A 12,742-nucleotide genomic window follows, 5' to 3' on the forward strand; every position below is an offset into this window, starting at 1 on the left:
TGTTTTCCCTCGAGGGCCTGTCCTTAGTGTTTCACAAACTCCAGTCATATCCTTAATATTAACTTCATGTGACTTTGTTGGCTTTCTGTGTCCACAACTATGCCACTTAGTTTTGGCTAGGTGTTTTGCTTTACATCATTAAGGGGTAGAGATTTCTAATTGGTTAAGTTATGGACAGACATGTGACCAATTAAAGGCTTGACCGAGCTAGCCAGGAGTCGAACCTAGAATCTTCTGATCCGTAGTCAGACGCGTTATCCATTGCGCCACTAGCCCGCAGTGGACCATGTTGTTGGATCACCTGAGTTGTCACAGAATAGAGGGTCAACAGTTGTATAGTGATGTCGAGGACGGCGGGAAGTAAAACATCCTGTCTGTGCAGAGTTGCCGTGACCCGGATTCGAACCGGGGTTGCTGCGGCCACAACGCAGAGTACTAACCACTATACGATCACGGCGACTAGGTTTATGGACTGTTTGAAGACCCAGCATATTTACCAGCTCCTGACTTCTGTTTTGCCTCAAGGGCCTGTCCTTAGTGTTTCACAAACTCCAGTCATATCCTAAATATTAACTTCATGTGACTTTGTTGGCTTTCTGTGTCCACAACTATGCCACTTAGTTTTGGCTAGGTGTTTTGCTTTACATCATTAAGGGGTAGAGATTTCTAATTGGTTAAGTTATGGACAGACATGTGACCAGTTAAAGGCTTGACCGAGCTAGCCAGGAGTCGAACCTAGAATCTTCTGATCCGTAGTCAGACGCGTTATCCATTGCGCCACTAGCCCTCAGTGGACCATGTTGTTGGATCACCTGAGTTGTCACAGAATAGAGGGTCAACAGTTGTATAGTGATGTCGAGGACGGCGGGAAGTAAAACATCCTGTCTGTGCAGAGTTGCCGTGACCCGGATTCGAACCGGGGTTGCTGCGGCCACAACGCAGAGTACTAACCACTATACGATCACGGCGACTAGGTTTATGGACTGTTTGAAGACCCAGCATATTTACCAGCTCCTGACTTCTGTTTTGCCTCAAGGGCCTGTTCTTAGTGTTTCACAAACTCCAGTCATATCCTAAATATTAACTTCATGTGACTTTGTTGGCTTTCTGTGTCCACAACTATGCCACTTAGTTTTGGCTAGGTGTTTTGCTTTATATCATTAAGGGGTAGAGATTTCTAATTGGTTAAGTTATGGACAGACATGTGACCAGTTAAAGGCTTGACCGAGCTAGCCAGGAGTCGAACCTAGAATCTTCTGATCCGTAGTCAGACGCGTTATCCATTGCGCCACTAGCCCTCAGTGGACCATGTTGTTGGATCACCTGAGTTGTCACAGAATAGAGGGTCAACAGTTGTATATTATGCAGTGATGTCGAGGACGGCGGGAAGTAAAACATCCTGTCTGTGCAGAGTTGCCGTGACCCGGATTCGAACCGGGGTTGCTGCGGCCACAACGCAGAGTACTAACCACTATACGATCACGGCGACTAGGTTTATGGACTGTTTGAAGACCCAGCATATTTACCAGCTCCTGACTTCTGTTTTGCCTCAAGGGCCTGTTCTTAGTGTTTCACAAACTCCAGTCATATCCTAAATATTAACTTCATGTGACTTTGTTGGCTTTCTGTGTCCACAACTATGCCACTTAGTTTTGGCTAGGTGTTTTGCTTTACATCATTAAGGGGTAGAGATTTCTAATTGGTTAAGTTATGGACAGACATGTGACCAGTTAAAGGCTTGACCGAGCTAGCCAGGAGTCGAACCTAGAATCTTCTGATCCGTAGTCAGACGCGTTATCCATTGCGCCACTAGCCCTCAGTGGACCATGTTGTTGGATCACCTGAGTTGTCACAGAATAGAGGGTCAACAGTTGTATATTATGCAGTGATGTCGAGGACGGCGGGAAGTAAAACATCCTGTCTGTGCAGAGTTGCCGTGACCCGGATTCGAACCGGGGTTGCTGCGGCCACAACGCAGAGTACTAACCACTATACGATCACGGCGACTAGGTTTATGGACTGTTTGAAGACCCAGCATATTTACCAGCTCCTGACTTCTGTTTTGCCTCAAGGGCCTGTTCTTAGTGTTTCACAAACTCCAGTCATATCCTAAATATTAACTTCATGTGACTTTGTTGGCTTTCTGTGTCCACAACTATGCCACTTAGTTTTGGCTAGGTGTTTTGCTTTACATCATTAAGGGGTAGAGATTTCTAATTGGTTAAGTTATGGACAGACATGTGACCAGTTAAAGGCTTGACCGAGCTAGCCAGGAGTCGAACCTAGAATCTTCTGATCCGTAGTCAGACGCGTTATCCATTGCGCCACTAGCCCTCAGTGGACCATGTTGTTGGATCACCTGAGTTGTCACAGAATAGAGGGTCAACAGTTGTATATTATGCAGTGATGTCGAGGACGGCGGGAAGTAAAACATCCTGTCTGTGCAGAGTTGCCGTGACCCGGATTCGAACCGGGGTTGCTGCGGCCACAACGCAGAGTACTAACCACTATACGATCACGGCGACTAGGTTTATGGACTGTTTGAAGACCCAGCATATTTACCAGCTCCTGACTTCTGTTTTGCCTCAAGGGCCTGTTCTTAGTGTTTCACAAACTCCAGTCATATCCTAAATATTAACTTCATGTGACTTTGTTGGCTTTCTGTGTCCACAACTATGCCACTTAGTTTTGGCTAGGTGTTTTGCTTTACATCATTAAGGGGTAGAGATTTCTAATTGGTTAAGTTATGGACAGACATGTGACCAGTTAAAGGCTTGACCGAGCTAGCCAGGAGTCGAACCTAGAATCTTCTGATCCGTAGTCAGACGCGTTATCCATTGCGCCACTAGCCCTCAGTGGACCATGTTGTTGGATCACCTGAGTTGTCACAGAATAGAGGGTCAACAGTTGTATAGTGATGTCGAGGACGGCGGGAAGTAAAACATCCTGTCTGTGCAGAGTTGCCGTGACCCGGATTCGAACCGGGGTTGCTGCGGCCACAACGCAGAGTACTAACCACTATACGATCACGGCGACTAGGTTTATGGACTGTTTGAAGACCCAGCATATTTACCAGCTCCTGACTTCTGTTTTGCCTCAAGGGCCTGTTCTTAGTGTTTCACAAACTCCAGTCATATCCTAAATATTAACTTCATGTGACTTTGTTGGCTTTCTGTGTCCACAACTATGCCACTTAGTTTTGGCTAGGTGTTTTGCTTTATATCATTAAGGGGTAGAGATTTCTAATTGGTTAAGTTATGGACAGACATGTGACCAGTTAAAGGCTTGACCGAGCTAGCCAGGAGTCGAACCTAGAATCTTCTGATCCGTAGTCAGACGCGTTATCCATTGCGCCACTAGCCCTCAGTGGACCATGTTGTTGGATCACCTGAGTTGTCACAGAATAGAGGGTCAACAGTTGTATATTATGCAGTGATGTCGAGGACGGCGGGAAGTAAAACATCCTGTCTGTGCAGAGTTGCCGTGACCCGGATTCGAACCGGGGTTGCTGCGGCCACAACGCAGAGTACTAACCACTATACGATCACGGCGACTAGGTTTATGGACTGTTTGAAGACCCAGCATATTTACCAGCTCCTGACTTCTGTTTTGCCTCAAGGGCCTGTTCTTAGTGTTTCACAAACTCCAGTCATATCCTAAATATTAACTTCATGTGACTTTGTTGGCTTTCTGTGTCCACAACTATGCCACTTAGTTTTGGCTAGGTGTTTTGCTTTACATCATTAAGGGGTAGAGATTTCTAATTGGTTAAGTTATGGACAGACATGTGACCAGTTAAAGGCTTGACCGAGCTAGCCAGGAGTCGAACCTAGAATCTTCTGATCCGTAGTCAGACGCGTTATCCATTGCGCCACTAGCCCTCAGTGGACCATGTTGTTGGATCACCTGAGTTGTCACAGAATAGAGGGTCAACAGTTGTATATTATGCAGTGATGTCGAGGACGGCGGGAAGTAAAACATCCTGTCTGTGCAGAGTTGCCGTGACCCGGATTCGAACCGGGGTTGCTGCGGCCACAACGCAGAGTACTAACCACTATACGATCACGGCGACTAGGTTTATGGACTGTTTGAAGACCCAGCATATTTACCAGCTCCTGACTTCTGTTTTGCCTCAAGGGCCTGTTCTTAGTGTTTCACAAACTCCAGTCATATCCTAAATATTAACTTCATGTGACTTTGTTGGCTTTCTGTGTCCACAACTATGCCACTTAGTTTTGGCTAGGTGTTTTGCTTTACATCATTAAGGGGTAGAGATTTCTAATTGGTTAAGTTATGGACAGACATGTGACCAGTTAAAGGCTTGACCGAGCTAGCCAGGAGTCGAACCTAGAATCTTCTGATCCGTAGTCAGACGCGTTATCCATTGCGCCACTAGCCCTCAGTGGACCATGTTGTTGGATCACCTGAGTTGTCACAGAATAGAGGGTCAACAGTTGTATATTATGCAGTGATGTCGAGGACGGCGGGAAGTAAAACATCCTGTCTGTGCAGAGTTGCCGTGACCCGGATTCGAACCGGGGTTGCTGCGGCCACAACGCAGAGTACTAACCACTATACGATCACGGCGACTAGGTTTATGGACTGTTTGAAGACCCAGCATATTTACCAGCTCCTGACTTCTGTTTTGCCTCAAGGGCCTGTTCTTAGTGTTTCACAAACTCCAGTCATATCCTAAATATTAACTTCATGTGACTTTGTTGGCTTTCTGTGTCCACAACTATGCCACTTAGTTTTGGCTAGGTGTTTTGCTTTACATCATTAAGGGGTAGAGATTTCTAATTGGTTAAGTTATGGACAGACATGTGACCAGTTAAAGGCTTGACCGAGCTAGCCAGGAGTCGAACCTAGAATCTTCTGATCCGTAGTCAGACGCGTTATCCATTGCGCCACTAGCCCTCAGTGGACCATGTTGTTGGATCACCTGAGTTGTCACAGAATAGAGGGTCAACAGTTGTATAGTGATGTCGAGGACGGCGGGAAGTAAAACATCCTGTCTGTGCAGAGTTGCCGTGACCCGGATTCGAACCGGGGTTGCTGCGGCCACAACGCAGAGTACTAACCACTATACGATCACGGCGACTAGGTTTATGGACTGTTTGAAGACCCAGCATATTTACCAGCTCCTGACTTCTGTTTTGCCTCAAGGGCCTGTTCTTAGTGTTTCACAAACTCCAGTCATATCCTAAATATTAACTTCATGTGACTTTGTTGGCTTTCTGTGTCCACAACTATGCCACTTAGTTTTGGCTAGGTGTTTTGCTTTATATCATTAAGGGGTAGAGATTTCTAATTGGTTAAGTTATGGACAGACATGTGACCAGTTAAAGGCTTGACCGAGCTAGCCAGGAGTCGAACCTAGAATCTTCTGATCCGTAGTCAGACGCGTTATCCATTGCGCCACTAGCCCTCAGTGGACCATGTTGTTGGATCACCTGAGTTGTCACAGAATAGAGGGTCAACAGTTGTATATTATGCAGTGATGTCGAGGACGGCGGGAAGTAAAACATCCTGTCTGTGCAGAGTTGCCGTGACCCGGATTCGAACCGGGGTTGCTGCGGCCACAACGCAGAGTACTAACCACTATACGATCACGGCGACTAGGTTTATGGACTGTTTGAAGACCCAGCATATTTACCAGCTCCTGACTTCTGTTTTGCCTCAAGGGCCTGTTCTTAGTGTTTCACAAACTCCAGTCATATCCTAAATATTAACTTCATGTGACTTTGTTGGCTTTCTGTGTCCACAACTATGCCACTTAGTTTTGGCTAGGTGTTTTGCTTTACATCATTAAGGGGTAGAGATTTCTAATTGGTTAAGTTATGGACAGACATGTGACCAGTTAAAGGCTTGACCGAGCTAGCCAGGAGTCGAACCTAGAATCTTCTGATCCGTAGTCAGACGCGTTATCCATTGCGCCACTAGCCCTCAGTGGACCATGTTGTTGGATCACCTGAGTTGTCACAGAATAGAGGGTCAACAGTTGTATATTATGCAGTGATGTCGAGGACGGCGGGAAGTAAAACATCCTGTCTGTGCAGAGTTGCCGTGACCCGGATTCGAACCGGGGTTGCTGCGGCCACAACGCAGAGTACTAACCACTATACGATCACGGCGACTAGGTTTATGGACTGTTTGAAGACCCAGCATATTTACCAGCTCCTGACTTCTGTTTTGCCTCAAGGGCCTGTTCTTAGTGTTTCACAAACTCCAGTCATATCCTAAATATTAACTTCATGTGACTTTGTTGGCTTTCTGTGTCCACAACTATGCCACTTAGTTTTGGCTAGGTGTTTTGCTTTACATCATTAAGGGGTAGAGATTTCTAATTGGTTAAGTTATGGACAGACATGTGACCAGTTAAAGGCTTGACCGAGCTAGCCAGGAGTCGAACCTAGAATCTTCTGATCCGTAGTCAGACGCGTTATCCATTGCGCCACTAGCCCTCAGTGGACCATGTTGTTGGATCACCTGAGTTGTCACAGAATAGAGGGTCAACAGTTGTATAGTGATGTCGAGGACGGCGGGAAGTAAAACATCCTGTCTGTGCAGAGTTGCCGTGACCCGGATTCGAACCGGGGTTGCTGCGGCCACAACGCAGAGTACTAACCACTATACGATCACGGCGACTAGGTTTATGGACTGTTTGAAGACCCAGCATATTTACCAGCTCCTGACTTCTGTTTTGCCTCAAGGGCCTGTTCTTAGTGTTTCACAAACTCCAGTCATATCCTAAATATTAACTTCATGTGACTTTGTTGGCTTTCTGTGTCCACAACTATGCCACTTAGTTTTGGCTAGGTGTTTTGCTTTATATCATTAAGGGGTAGAGATTTCTAATTGGTTAAGTTATGGACAGACATGTGACCAGTTAAAGGCTTGACCGAGCTAGCCAGGAGTCGAACCTAGAATCTTCTGATCCGTAGTCAGACGCGTTATCCATTGCGCCACTAGCCCTCAGTGGACCATGTTGTTGGATCACCTGAGTTGTCACAGAATAGAGGGTCAACAGTTGTATATTATGCAGTGATGTCGAGGACGGCGGGAAGTAAAACATCCTGTCTGTGCAGAGTTGCCGTGACCCGGATTCGAACCGGGGTTGCTGCGGCCACAACGCAGAGTACTAACCACTATACGATCACGGCGACTAGGTTTATGGACTGTTTGAAGACCCAGCATATTTACCAGCTCCTGACTTCTGTTTTGCCTCAAGGGCCTGTTCTTAGTGTTTCACAAACTCCAGTCATATCCTAAATATTAACTTCATGTGACTTTGTTGGCTTTCTGTGTCCACAACTATGCCACTTAGTTTTGGCTAGGTGTTTTGCTTTACATCATTAAGGGGTAGAGATTTCTAATTGGTTAAGTTATGGACAGACATGTGACCAGTTAAAGGCTTGACCGAGCTAGCCAGGAGTCGAACCTAGAATCTTCTGATCCGTAGTCAGACGCGTTATCCATTGCGCCACTAGCCCTCAGTGGACCATGTTGTTGGATCACCTGAGTTGTCACAGAATAGAGGGTCAACAGTTGTATATTATGCAGTGATGTCGAGGACGGCGGGAAGTAAAACATCCTGTCTGTGCAGAGTTGCCGTGACCCGGATTCGAACCGGGGTTGCTGCGGCCACAACGCAGAGTACTAACCACTATACGATCACGGCGACTAGGTTTATGGACTGTTTGAAGACCCAGCATATTTACCAGCTCCTGACTTCTGTTTTGCCTCAAGGGCCTGTTCTTAGTGTTTCACAAACTCCAGTCATATCCTAAATATTAACTTCATGTGACTTTGTTGGCTTTCTGTGTCCACAACTATGCCACTTAGTTTTGGCTAGGTGTTTTGCTTTACATCATTAAGGGGTAGAGATTTCTAATTGGTTAAGTTATGGACAGACATGTGACCAGTTAAAGGCTTGACCGAGCTAGCCAGGAGTCGAACCTAGAATCTTCTGATCCGTAGTCAGACGCGTTATCCATTGCGCCACTAGCCCTCAGTGGACCATGTTGTTGGATCACCTGAGTTGTCACAGAATAGAGGGTCAACAGTTGTATATTATGCAGTGATGTCGAGGACGGCGGGAAGTAAAACATCCTGTCTGTGCAGAGTTGCCGTGACCCGGATTCGAACCGGGGTTGCTGCGGCCACAACGCAGAGTACTAACCACTATACGATCACGGCGACTAGGTTTATGGACTGTTTGAAGACCCAGCATATTTACCAGCTCCTGACTTCTGTTTTGCCTCAAGGGCCTGTTCTTAGTGTTTCACAAACTCCAGTCATATCCTAAATATTAACTTCATGTGACTTTGTTGGCTTTCTGTGTCCACAACTATGCCACTTAGTTTTGGCTAGGTGTTTTGCTTTACATCATTAAGGGGTAGAGATTTCTAATTGGTTAAGTTATGGACAGACATGTGACCAGTTAAAGGCTTGACCGAGCTAGCCAGGAGTCGAACCTAGAATCTTCTGATCCGTAGTCAGACGCGTTATCCATTGCGCCACTAGCCCTCAGTGGACCATGTTGTTGGATCACCTGAGTTGTCACAGAATAGAGGGTCAACAGTTGTATAGTGATGTCGAGGACGGCGGGAAGTAAAACATCCTGTCTGTGCAGAGTTGCCGTGACCCGGATTCGAACCGGGGTTGCTGCGGCCACAACGCAGAGTACTAACCACTATACGATCACGGCGACTAGGTTTATGGACTGTTTGAAGACCCAGCATATTTACCAGCTCCTGACTTCTGTTTTGCCTCAAGGGCCTGTTCTTAGTGTTTCACAAACTCCAGTCATATCCTAAATATTAACTTCATGTGACTTTGTTGGCTTTCTGTGTCCACAACTATGCCACTTAGTTTTGGCTAGGTGTTTTGCTTTATATCATTAAGGGGTAGAGATTTCTAATTGGTTAAGTTATGGACAGACATGTGACCAGTTAAAGGCTTGACCGAGCTAGCCAGGAGTCGAACCTAGAATCTTCTGATCCGTAGTCAGACGCGTTATCCATTGCGCCACTAGCCCTCAGTGGACCATGTTGTTGGATCACCTGAGTTGTCACAGAATAGAGGGTCAACAGTTGTATATTATGCAGTGATGTCGAGGACGGCGGGAAGTAAAACATCCTGTCTGTGCAGAGTTGCCGTGACCCGGATTCGAACCGGGGTTGCTGCGGCCACAACGCAGAGTACTAACCACTATACGATCACGGCGACTAGGTTTATGGACTGTTTGAAGACCCAGCATATTTACCAGCTCCTGACTTCTGTTTTGCCTCAAGGGCCTGTTCTTAGTGTTTCACAAACTCCAGTCATATCCTAAATATTAACTTCATGTGACTTTGTTGGCTTTCTGTGTCCACAACTATGCCACTTAGTTTTGGCTAGGTGTTTTGCTTTACATCATTAAGGGGTAGAGATTTCTAATTGGTTAAGTTATGGACAGACATGTGACCAGTTAAAGGCTTGACCGAGCTAGCCAGGAGTCGAACCTAGAATCTTCTGATCCGTAGTCAGACGCGTTATCCATTGCGCCACTAGCCCTCAGTGGACCATGTTGTTGGATCACCTGAGTTGTCACAGAATAGAGGGTCAACAGTTGTATATTATGCAGTGATGTCGAGGACGGCGGGAAGTAAAACATCCTGTCTGTGCAGAGTTGCCGTGACCCGGATTCGAACCGGGGTTGCTGCGGCCACAACGCAGAGTACTAACCACTATACGATCACGGCGACTAGGTTTATGGACTGTTTGAAGACCCAGCATATTTACCAGCTCCTGACTTCTGTTTTGCCTCAAGGGCCTGTTCTTAGTGTTTCACAAACTCCAGTCATATCCTAAATATTAACTTCATGTGACTTTGTTGGCTTTCTGTGTCCACAACTATGCCACTTAGTTTTGGCTAGGTGTTTTGCTTTACATCATTAAGGGGTAGAGATTTCTAATTGGTTAAGTTATGGACAGACATGTGACCAGTTAAAGGCTTGACCGAGCTAGCCAGGAGTCGAACCTAGAATCTTCTGATCCGTAGTCAGACGCGTTATCCATTGCGCCACTAGCCCTCAGTGGACCATGTTGTTGGATCACCTGAGTTGTCACAGAATAGAGGGTCAACAGTTGTATAGTGATGTCGAGGACGGCGGGAAGTAAAACATCCTGTCTGTGCAGAGTTGCCGTGACCCGGATTCGAACCGGGGTTGCTGCGGCCACAACGCAGAGTACTAACCACTATACGATCACGGCGACTAGGTTTATGGACTGTTTGAAGACCCAGCATATTTACCAGCTCCTGACTTCTGTTTTGCCTCAAGGGCCTGTTCTTAGTGTTTCACAAACTCCAGTCATATCCTAAATATTAACTTCATGTGACTTTGTTGGCTTTCTGTGTCCACAACTATGCCACTTAGTTTTGGCTAGGTGTTTTGCTTTACATCATTAAGGGGTAGAGATTTCTAATTGGTTAAGTTATGGACAGACATGTGACCAGTTAAAGGCTTGACCGAGCTAGCCAGGAGTCGAACCTAGAATCTTCTGATCCGTAGTCAGACGCGTTATCCATTGCGCCACTAGCCCTCAGTGGACCATGTTGTTGGATCACCTGAGTTGTCACAGAATAGAGGGTCAACAGTTGTATATTATGCAGTGATGTCGAGGACGGCGGGAAGTAAAACATCCTGTCTGTGCAGAGTTGCCGTGACCCGGATTCGAACCGGGGTTGCTGCGGCCACAACGCAGAGTACTAACCACTATACGATCACGGCGACTAGGTTTATGGACTGTTTGAAGACCCAGCATATTTACCAGCTCCTGACTTCTGTTTTGCCTCAAGGGCCTGTTCTTAGTGTTTCACAAACTCCAGTCATATCCTAAATATTAACTTCATGTGACTTTGTTGGCTTTCTGTGTCCACAACTATGCCACTTAGTTTTGGCTAGGTGTTTTGCTTTACATCATTAAGGGGTAGAGATTTCTAATTGGTTAAGTTATGGACAGACATGTGACCAGTTAAAGGCTTGACCGAGCTAGCCAGGAGTCGAACCTAGAATCTTCTGATCCGTAGTCAGACGCGTTATCCATTGCGCCACTAGCCCTCAGTGGACCATGTTGTTGGATCACCTGAGTTGTCACAGAATAGAGGGTCAACAGTTGTATATTATGCAGTGATGTCGAGGACGGCGGGAAGTAAAACATCCTGTCTGTGCAGAGTTGCCGTGACCCGGATTCGAACCGGGGTTGCTGCGGCCACAACGCAGAGTACTAACCACTATACGATCACGGCGACTAGGTTTATGGACTGTTTGAAGACCCAGCATATTTACCAGCTCCTGACTTCTGTTTTGCCTCAAGGGCCTGTTCTTAGTGTTTCACAAACTCCAGTCATATCCTAAATATTAACTTCATGTGACTTTGTTGGCTTTCTGTGTCCACAACTATGCCACTTAGTTTTGGCTAGGTGTTTTGCTTTACATCATTAAGGGGTAGAGATTTCTAATTGGTTAAGTTATGGACAGACATGTGACCAGTTAAAGGCTTGACCGAGCTAGCCAGGAGTCGAACCTAGAATCTTCTGATCCGTAGTCAGACGCGTTATCCATTGCGCCACTAGCCCTCAGTGGACCATGTTGTTGGATCACCTGAGTTGTCACAGAATAGAGGGTCAACAGTTGTATATTATGCAGTGATGTCGAGGACGGCGGGAAGTAAAACATCCTGTCTGTGCAGAGTTGCCGTGACCCGGATTCGAACCGGGGTTGCTGCGGCCACAACGCAGAGTACTAACCACTATACGATCACGGCGACTAGGTTTATGGACTGTTTGAAGACCCAGCATATTTACCAGCTCCTGACTTCTGTTTTGCCTCAAGGGCCTGTTCTTAGTGTTTCACAAACTCCAGTCATATCCTAAATATTAACTTCATGTGACTTTGTTGGCTTTCTGTGTCCACAACTATGCCACTTAGTTTTGGCTAGGTGTTTTGCTTTACATCATTAAGGGGTAGAGATTTCTAATTGGTTAAGTTATGGACAGACATGTGACCAGTTAAAGGCTTGACCGAGCTAGCCAGGAGTCGAACCTAGAATCTTCTGATCCGTAGTCAGACGCGTTATCCATTGCGCCACTAGCCCTCAGTGGACCATGTTGTTGGATCACCTGAGTTGTCACAGAATAGAGGGTCAACAGTTGTATAGTGATGTCGAGGACGGCGGGAAGTAAAACATCCTGTCTGTGCAGAGTTGCCGTGACCCGGATTCGAACCGGGGTTGCTGCGGCCACAACGCAGAGTACTAACCACTATACGATCACGGCGACTAGGTTTATGGACTGTTTGAAGACCCAGCATATTTACCAGCTCCTGACTTCTGTTTTGCCTCAAGGGCCTGTTCTTAGTGTTTCACAAACTCCAGTCATATCCTAAATATTAACTTCATGTGACTTTGTTGGCTTTCTGTGTCCACAACTATGCCACTTAGTTTTGGCTAGGTGTTTTGCTTTATATCATTAAGGGGTAGAGATTTCTAATTGGTTAAGTTATGGACAGACATGTGACCAGTTAAAGGCTTGACCGAGCTAGCCAGGAGTCGAACCTAGAATCTTCTGATCCGTAGTCAGACGCGTTATCCATTGCGCCACTAGCCCTCAGTGGACCATGTTGTTGGATCACCTGAGTTGTCACAGAATAGAGGGTCAACAGTTGTATATTATGCAGTGATGTCGAGGACGGCGGGA

The 12,742-nt window shown here is 46.3% G+C and overlaps 49 non-coding genes across 49 annotated transcripts; all 49 read right to left on the bottom strand.

Moving 5' to 3' along the window:
* Nucleotides 1–203: 203 nt before the first annotated feature.
* On the bottom strand, nucleotides 204–276 carry trnar-acg (transfer RNA arginine (anticodon ACG)). The gene has a single exon. It is a non-coding gene; the product is annotated as a tRNA-Arg (tRNA).
* A 109-nt stretch (nucleotides 277–385) lies between these two features.
* trnah-gug (transfer RNA histidin (anticodon GUG)) lies at nucleotides 386–457 on the bottom strand. Its single transcript has one exon. It is a non-coding gene; the product is annotated as a tRNA-His (tRNA).
* Nucleotides 458–714: 257 nt separating this feature from the next.
* trnar-acg (transfer RNA arginine (anticodon ACG)) lies at nucleotides 715–787 on the bottom strand. Its single transcript has one exon. It is a non-coding gene; the product is annotated as a tRNA-Arg (tRNA).
* A 109-nt stretch (nucleotides 788–896) lies between these two features.
* On the bottom strand, nucleotides 897–968 carry trnah-gug (transfer RNA histidin (anticodon GUG)). The gene has a single exon. It is a non-coding gene; the product is annotated as a tRNA-His (tRNA).
* Nucleotides 969–1,225: 257 nt separating this feature from the next.
* Nucleotides 1,226–1,298, bottom strand: trnar-acg (transfer RNA arginine (anticodon ACG)). The gene has a single exon. It is a non-coding gene; the product is annotated as a tRNA-Arg (tRNA).
* A 116-nt stretch (nucleotides 1,299–1,414) lies between these two features.
* On the bottom strand, nucleotides 1,415–1,486 carry trnah-gug (transfer RNA histidin (anticodon GUG)). Its single transcript has one exon. It is a non-coding gene; the product is annotated as a tRNA-His (tRNA).
* A 257-nt stretch (nucleotides 1,487–1,743) lies between these two features.
* On the bottom strand, nucleotides 1,744–1,816 carry trnar-acg (transfer RNA arginine (anticodon ACG)). Its single transcript has one exon. It is a non-coding gene; the product is annotated as a tRNA-Arg (tRNA).
* A 116-nt stretch (nucleotides 1,817–1,932) lies between these two features.
* Nucleotides 1,933–2,004, bottom strand: trnah-gug (transfer RNA histidin (anticodon GUG)). Its single transcript has one exon. It is a non-coding gene; the product is annotated as a tRNA-His (tRNA).
* A 257-nt stretch (nucleotides 2,005–2,261) lies between these two features.
* Nucleotides 2,262–2,334, bottom strand: trnar-acg (transfer RNA arginine (anticodon ACG)). The gene has a single exon. It is a non-coding gene; the product is annotated as a tRNA-Arg (tRNA).
* Nucleotides 2,335–2,450: 116 nt separating this feature from the next.
* On the bottom strand, nucleotides 2,451–2,522 carry trnah-gug (transfer RNA histidin (anticodon GUG)). Its single transcript has one exon. It is a non-coding gene; the product is annotated as a tRNA-His (tRNA).
* A 257-nt stretch (nucleotides 2,523–2,779) lies between these two features.
* On the bottom strand, nucleotides 2,780–2,852 carry trnar-acg (transfer RNA arginine (anticodon ACG)). Its single transcript has one exon. It is a non-coding gene; the product is annotated as a tRNA-Arg (tRNA).
* A 109-nt stretch (nucleotides 2,853–2,961) lies between these two features.
* trnah-gug (transfer RNA histidin (anticodon GUG)) lies at nucleotides 2,962–3,033 on the bottom strand. Its single transcript has one exon. It is a non-coding gene; the product is annotated as a tRNA-His (tRNA).
* A 257-nt stretch (nucleotides 3,034–3,290) lies between these two features.
* Nucleotides 3,291–3,363, bottom strand: trnar-acg (transfer RNA arginine (anticodon ACG)). The gene has a single exon. It is a non-coding gene; the product is annotated as a tRNA-Arg (tRNA).
* Nucleotides 3,364–3,479: 116 nt separating this feature from the next.
* Nucleotides 3,480–3,551, bottom strand: trnah-gug (transfer RNA histidin (anticodon GUG)). Its single transcript has one exon. It is a non-coding gene; the product is annotated as a tRNA-His (tRNA).
* A 257-nt stretch (nucleotides 3,552–3,808) lies between these two features.
* trnar-acg (transfer RNA arginine (anticodon ACG)) lies at nucleotides 3,809–3,881 on the bottom strand. The gene has a single exon. It is a non-coding gene; the product is annotated as a tRNA-Arg (tRNA).
* A 116-nt stretch (nucleotides 3,882–3,997) lies between these two features.
* Nucleotides 3,998–4,069, bottom strand: trnah-gug (transfer RNA histidin (anticodon GUG)). Its single transcript has one exon. It is a non-coding gene; the product is annotated as a tRNA-His (tRNA).
* Nucleotides 4,070–4,326: 257 nt separating this feature from the next.
* Nucleotides 4,327–4,399, bottom strand: trnar-acg (transfer RNA arginine (anticodon ACG)). Its single transcript has one exon. It is a non-coding gene; the product is annotated as a tRNA-Arg (tRNA).
* A 116-nt stretch (nucleotides 4,400–4,515) lies between these two features.
* On the bottom strand, nucleotides 4,516–4,587 carry trnah-gug (transfer RNA histidin (anticodon GUG)). The gene has a single exon. It is a non-coding gene; the product is annotated as a tRNA-His (tRNA).
* Nucleotides 4,588–4,844: 257 nt separating this feature from the next.
* trnar-acg (transfer RNA arginine (anticodon ACG)) lies at nucleotides 4,845–4,917 on the bottom strand. Its single transcript has one exon. It is a non-coding gene; the product is annotated as a tRNA-Arg (tRNA).
* A 109-nt stretch (nucleotides 4,918–5,026) lies between these two features.
* trnah-gug (transfer RNA histidin (anticodon GUG)) lies at nucleotides 5,027–5,098 on the bottom strand. Its single transcript has one exon. It is a non-coding gene; the product is annotated as a tRNA-His (tRNA).
* Nucleotides 5,099–5,355: 257 nt separating this feature from the next.
* trnar-acg (transfer RNA arginine (anticodon ACG)) lies at nucleotides 5,356–5,428 on the bottom strand. Its single transcript has one exon. It is a non-coding gene; the product is annotated as a tRNA-Arg (tRNA).
* A 116-nt stretch (nucleotides 5,429–5,544) lies between these two features.
* trnah-gug (transfer RNA histidin (anticodon GUG)) lies at nucleotides 5,545–5,616 on the bottom strand. Its single transcript has one exon. It is a non-coding gene; the product is annotated as a tRNA-His (tRNA).
* Nucleotides 5,617–5,873: 257 nt separating this feature from the next.
* trnar-acg (transfer RNA arginine (anticodon ACG)) lies at nucleotides 5,874–5,946 on the bottom strand. Its single transcript has one exon. It is a non-coding gene; the product is annotated as a tRNA-Arg (tRNA).
* A 116-nt stretch (nucleotides 5,947–6,062) lies between these two features.
* On the bottom strand, nucleotides 6,063–6,134 carry trnah-gug (transfer RNA histidin (anticodon GUG)). Its single transcript has one exon. It is a non-coding gene; the product is annotated as a tRNA-His (tRNA).
* Nucleotides 6,135–6,391: 257 nt separating this feature from the next.
* On the bottom strand, nucleotides 6,392–6,464 carry trnar-acg (transfer RNA arginine (anticodon ACG)). Its single transcript has one exon. It is a non-coding gene; the product is annotated as a tRNA-Arg (tRNA).
* A 109-nt stretch (nucleotides 6,465–6,573) lies between these two features.
* On the bottom strand, nucleotides 6,574–6,645 carry trnah-gug (transfer RNA histidin (anticodon GUG)). Its single transcript has one exon. It is a non-coding gene; the product is annotated as a tRNA-His (tRNA).
* Nucleotides 6,646–6,902: 257 nt separating this feature from the next.
* Nucleotides 6,903–6,975, bottom strand: trnar-acg (transfer RNA arginine (anticodon ACG)). The gene has a single exon. It is a non-coding gene; the product is annotated as a tRNA-Arg (tRNA).
* Nucleotides 6,976–7,091: 116 nt separating this feature from the next.
* On the bottom strand, nucleotides 7,092–7,163 carry trnah-gug (transfer RNA histidin (anticodon GUG)). Its single transcript has one exon. It is a non-coding gene; the product is annotated as a tRNA-His (tRNA).
* A 257-nt stretch (nucleotides 7,164–7,420) lies between these two features.
* trnar-acg (transfer RNA arginine (anticodon ACG)) lies at nucleotides 7,421–7,493 on the bottom strand. The gene has a single exon. It is a non-coding gene; the product is annotated as a tRNA-Arg (tRNA).
* Nucleotides 7,494–7,609: 116 nt separating this feature from the next.
* trnah-gug (transfer RNA histidin (anticodon GUG)) lies at nucleotides 7,610–7,681 on the bottom strand. Its single transcript has one exon. It is a non-coding gene; the product is annotated as a tRNA-His (tRNA).
* Nucleotides 7,682–7,938: 257 nt separating this feature from the next.
* Nucleotides 7,939–8,011, bottom strand: trnar-acg (transfer RNA arginine (anticodon ACG)). The gene has a single exon. It is a non-coding gene; the product is annotated as a tRNA-Arg (tRNA).
* A 116-nt stretch (nucleotides 8,012–8,127) lies between these two features.
* trnah-gug (transfer RNA histidin (anticodon GUG)) lies at nucleotides 8,128–8,199 on the bottom strand. The gene has a single exon. It is a non-coding gene; the product is annotated as a tRNA-His (tRNA).
* A 257-nt stretch (nucleotides 8,200–8,456) lies between these two features.
* Nucleotides 8,457–8,529, bottom strand: trnar-acg (transfer RNA arginine (anticodon ACG)). Its single transcript has one exon. It is a non-coding gene; the product is annotated as a tRNA-Arg (tRNA).
* Nucleotides 8,530–8,638: 109 nt separating this feature from the next.
* Nucleotides 8,639–8,710, bottom strand: trnah-gug (transfer RNA histidin (anticodon GUG)). The gene has a single exon. It is a non-coding gene; the product is annotated as a tRNA-His (tRNA).
* A 257-nt stretch (nucleotides 8,711–8,967) lies between these two features.
* Nucleotides 8,968–9,040, bottom strand: trnar-acg (transfer RNA arginine (anticodon ACG)). Its single transcript has one exon. It is a non-coding gene; the product is annotated as a tRNA-Arg (tRNA).
* A 116-nt stretch (nucleotides 9,041–9,156) lies between these two features.
* Nucleotides 9,157–9,228, bottom strand: trnah-gug (transfer RNA histidin (anticodon GUG)). Its single transcript has one exon. It is a non-coding gene; the product is annotated as a tRNA-His (tRNA).
* Nucleotides 9,229–9,485: 257 nt separating this feature from the next.
* trnar-acg (transfer RNA arginine (anticodon ACG)) lies at nucleotides 9,486–9,558 on the bottom strand. The gene has a single exon. It is a non-coding gene; the product is annotated as a tRNA-Arg (tRNA).
* Nucleotides 9,559–9,674: 116 nt separating this feature from the next.
* Nucleotides 9,675–9,746, bottom strand: trnah-gug (transfer RNA histidin (anticodon GUG)). The gene has a single exon. It is a non-coding gene; the product is annotated as a tRNA-His (tRNA).
* A 257-nt stretch (nucleotides 9,747–10,003) lies between these two features.
* trnar-acg (transfer RNA arginine (anticodon ACG)) lies at nucleotides 10,004–10,076 on the bottom strand. Its single transcript has one exon. It is a non-coding gene; the product is annotated as a tRNA-Arg (tRNA).
* Nucleotides 10,077–10,185: 109 nt separating this feature from the next.
* On the bottom strand, nucleotides 10,186–10,257 carry trnah-gug (transfer RNA histidin (anticodon GUG)). Its single transcript has one exon. It is a non-coding gene; the product is annotated as a tRNA-His (tRNA).
* A 257-nt stretch (nucleotides 10,258–10,514) lies between these two features.
* trnar-acg (transfer RNA arginine (anticodon ACG)) lies at nucleotides 10,515–10,587 on the bottom strand. Its single transcript has one exon. It is a non-coding gene; the product is annotated as a tRNA-Arg (tRNA).
* Nucleotides 10,588–10,703: 116 nt separating this feature from the next.
* On the bottom strand, nucleotides 10,704–10,775 carry trnah-gug (transfer RNA histidin (anticodon GUG)). Its single transcript has one exon. It is a non-coding gene; the product is annotated as a tRNA-His (tRNA).
* Nucleotides 10,776–11,032: 257 nt separating this feature from the next.
* Nucleotides 11,033–11,105, bottom strand: trnar-acg (transfer RNA arginine (anticodon ACG)). The gene has a single exon. It is a non-coding gene; the product is annotated as a tRNA-Arg (tRNA).
* A 116-nt stretch (nucleotides 11,106–11,221) lies between these two features.
* On the bottom strand, nucleotides 11,222–11,293 carry trnah-gug (transfer RNA histidin (anticodon GUG)). The gene has a single exon. It is a non-coding gene; the product is annotated as a tRNA-His (tRNA).
* Nucleotides 11,294–11,550: 257 nt separating this feature from the next.
* On the bottom strand, nucleotides 11,551–11,623 carry trnar-acg (transfer RNA arginine (anticodon ACG)). The gene has a single exon. It is a non-coding gene; the product is annotated as a tRNA-Arg (tRNA).
* A 116-nt stretch (nucleotides 11,624–11,739) lies between these two features.
* On the bottom strand, nucleotides 11,740–11,811 carry trnah-gug (transfer RNA histidin (anticodon GUG)). Its single transcript has one exon. It is a non-coding gene; the product is annotated as a tRNA-His (tRNA).
* A 257-nt stretch (nucleotides 11,812–12,068) lies between these two features.
* Nucleotides 12,069–12,141, bottom strand: trnar-acg (transfer RNA arginine (anticodon ACG)). The gene has a single exon. It is a non-coding gene; the product is annotated as a tRNA-Arg (tRNA).
* Nucleotides 12,142–12,250: 109 nt separating this feature from the next.
* On the bottom strand, nucleotides 12,251–12,322 carry trnah-gug (transfer RNA histidin (anticodon GUG)). Its single transcript has one exon. It is a non-coding gene; the product is annotated as a tRNA-His (tRNA).
* A 257-nt stretch (nucleotides 12,323–12,579) lies between these two features.
* On the bottom strand, nucleotides 12,580–12,652 carry trnar-acg (transfer RNA arginine (anticodon ACG)). Its single transcript has one exon. It is a non-coding gene; the product is annotated as a tRNA-Arg (tRNA).
* Between the last annotated feature and the right edge of the window lie 90 nt (nucleotides 12,653–12,742).

This window comes from Trachurus japonicus, chromosome 24 (genome assembly GCF_045865225.1).
Source record: "Trachurus japonicus isolate A0001 chromosome 24, Traja_1.0".
Taxonomy (NCBI): Eukaryota; Metazoa; Chordata; class Actinopteri; order Carangiformes; family Carangidae; genus Trachurus; species Trachurus japonicus.